At 40.4% G+C, this 3340-nt stretch overlaps 1 pseudogene; it reads left to right on the top strand.

Annotated features, from left to right (window-relative positions):
• Window positions 1-432: 432 nt before the first annotated feature.
• LOC126204628 (5S ribosomal RNA) lies at window positions 433-550 on the top strand (annotated as a pseudogene).
• The last annotated feature ends 2790 nt before the right edge of the window (window positions 551-3340 follow it).

The raw sequence follows: 3340 nt of genomic DNA, 5'->3' as shown, positions 1-3340 counted from the left end.
GCATAGTTGAACGTGGTAATTGCAACTGTCTGGCAGCAGTGCGGATGGACTTCGTAGGTGAACGAGCGAAGACGTTTAAAACGCGATCTACGTTTTCCTCGGATGTTCGTGGTCACCCGCTCCTCACTTTATCCTACACTGTCCCTGTCTCCATAAATTTTTGTGCCATGCACCGATTGAAGGGCGCAATAGTGGATCTCTTCCATACTTCGTTCTGAAGTTTCGTTGAGTCTGAACATCCGATTTTGTCTCAATAAACCAGGACACACATTGTGCCTTCTCTTGAGGAGTTGCCATTTTATAGAGGTTCAATTCCTTCCATCAACAGAATATCTGAAACACAAAATTTTAGTATATATAAAAAACTTTAGTAAACAGTGTTTACAATAAAAGAAATTTTGTTAATATATTTTAACAACTGCTGTTGTAATAGGCAACGGCCTTACCGCAGTGGATACACCGGTTCCCGTGAGATCATCGAAGTTAAGCGCTGTCGGGCGTGGCCGGCACTTGGATGGGTGACCATCCAGGCCGTCATGCGCTGTTGCCGTTTTTCGAGGTGCACTCAGCCTCGTGATGCCAATTGAGGAGCTACTCTACCGAATAGTAGCGGCTTCGGTCAAGAATACCATCATAACGACCGGGATAGCGGTGTGCTGACCCCACGCCCATCCTATCCGCATTCTCACCTGAGGATGACACGGCGGTCGGATGGTCCCGGTAGGCCACTCGTGATCTGAAGACGGAGTGCCGTTGTAATAAAATTTTGAAGTTGTAAAGGAACTTTATGGACACCCTATATATTCCTTGTTGAATTTCAAGGTAAACGAAACACTGATTATTTGTGGAAAGTTAAATCCATGTGTCTGGCTGTGCTTCAAACCCGGATATCAGTCTTTCACGGACTGACTCAAAACACGAAATTGTCAACGGTTCCTGCCCTTTCCTTCCAAATTTCGAAGGGGCTTTTCTTGGGAAAAATCAGCAATTCCGGCTTGTAGGATTTAGAGAAGAGTTTGCCTTGTTCACAAGTTCTGAGCTATAACTAATAATTAACACGTTCTCCACAATTTATGACGAAAGGAGAGTGACAAGACGAAGATTTGCGTCTGACCTTGAAGTGTTACGTGGATGACATACCTGTAATTCGTAGATCACTGTTCGTTAAGGAAAGGAGCCGGATTCGATCGCTGTGCAGTACTAACAACATAGTATTAACGAAATGTCAAGCTACATAGAGTAAGTGAGTAAAGTATCAAATGAAATGTCGCTTCATCACTGTTGAGTGTGGGTAGCTTCTAGTGTTGGCTGTAACTCCACATTGATTCTGTAAGTTCCATACGATTTTCATAGACCGTTTATTTTATCACCTGTGTTTTAGGGGCAACTTCGTTGGCTAGTAATCAGTACGCCCTGTGTCCCCAGTGTTGGAGTCCAGCCACTCCTTATATCTTAAATAAAAATCACCAGCAATCGCCACCGTTGCAAGGCATTCCAGATATGCTCAATAATGTTCATGTCTGGAGTTTGGTGGCCAGCGGACGTATTTAAACTCAAAAGAGTGTTCCTGGAGACACTCTGTAGCAATTCTGGACGTGTGGGGTGTCGCATTGTCCTGCTTTTATAAAACATTTTTATGGCTAGCTGTTGTCCGTTCCATTGATTCATTATTACTGACTGAAATGGCGGACTGTTTACTCGCTGTCACGAACCCGCAGTGCTGCCACCTGCCCATGGCTGCCACTACTCATTTCCACGTTACCATTATTCTTTGCACCCTGTATAATACAGAAAAATGTGCTAATATACATGCAATTAAAATACATAAAGTGAATTAGGTTTGTGCACTTATGTTTGTTCTTCTGAACGATATTTTATCACTTTTTAGGATTCTATACTCCAAGCGGTAAAAATGAAATCCGTATAGAGTCACCTACCTGTCCGTCTGTTCGTCCGTTAATTCCCCTTTTTCTCAGGAACAGGTACAGGTATCGAGTTGAAATTTATGTCAAACATTAAGGTCTATGCAATCAAAATATACTGCCATTTGCGTGACATATTTTGTTAGTCGCAGACTCACTCATCAAAAACTATAGACGATTAGATTAGATTAGTTTTTCGTTCCATAGATCTGTGCTGAGGAGATCCTCGTGGATGAGGAACATGTCAATTTTTTTTATTTTTTTAAAATTATTTTTAAGCTGAAACAACAATACTAATAGTACGAGTGTATACAATACATCATTTTTTAGCTGAACTAACAATACTCATAGTATGAGTATATACAATACATCATTTGTTTCTATTAAAAAATTCATCAGTGGAGTAGAAGGAGTTGGTCACTAGCAAGTCTTTCAGGCTCCTTTTAAACTGATCTTTATTTGTAACAAAAATTTTTATGTTTACTAGCAAATTATTGAAGATGAGTGTTCCTGAGTAGTGGACCCCTTTTTGAACTAAAGTAAGTGCTTTTAAGTCCTTGTGCAGATCATTTTTGTTCCTGGTATTGTATGTATGAACTGAGCTGTTTGTTGGAAAAAGACATATATTATTTAGGGCAAATTTCATTAAGGAGTAAATATACTGAGAGGCAGTAGTTAGTATACCCAGTTCTTTGAAGAGGTTTCTACAGGACGTCCGTGAATTTACTCCGCAGATAATGCGTATTACACGCTTTTGGACTCTGAAAACGTTTGTTTGACTTGAAGAGTTACCCCAAAATATTATACCATATGACATTATGGAATGAAAGTAGGCAAAGTATGCAAGCTTTTTCATTTTTATGTCACCTATGTCTGCTAACACTCGAATTGCAAATACAGATTTGTTAAGGCGTTTCTGCAGTTCTGTGGTGTGGTCCTCTCAACTGAATTTATTATTAAGTTGTAACCCCAGGAATTTAAGACTGTCAATCTCTTCTATCTGCTCTTCTTCATACTTTATGCATATGCTGGGTGGAAACCTCTTACAGGTTCCGAATTGCATATAGTGAGTCTTTTCGGAGTTTAATGTCAGTGAGTTGGCTTTAAACCATTTAATAATATCCATGAAAAGATCATTAACAGATCTTTCTAGAACTACACTCGACGTACTATTTATTGCAATACTTGTGTCATCTGCAAACAAAACGAACTCTGCTTCTGGCAGTGTAACTGACGAGAGATCATTAATGTACACAAGAAAAAGCAATGGCCTAAATATGGATCCTTGTGGAACACCACTATCTGCACTCGTAACTCCATAAGTAGCCAGCGTTTCTCGGGTATGTGTTTACTCCAATTTTATTAGCCTGTCTCCTTCTCCACCCACTCTCAGTCCGTCTCCCCCCCCCCCTCCCATC

This window comes from Schistocerca nitens, chromosome 9, assembly GCF_023898315.1.
Source record: "Schistocerca nitens isolate TAMUIC-IGC-003100 chromosome 9, iqSchNite1.1, whole genome shotgun sequence".
NCBI classification, from domain to species: Eukaryota; Metazoa; Arthropoda; class Insecta; order Orthoptera; family Acrididae; genus Schistocerca; species Schistocerca nitens.
This window is presented reverse-complemented; position numbering and strand designations above follow the sequence as displayed.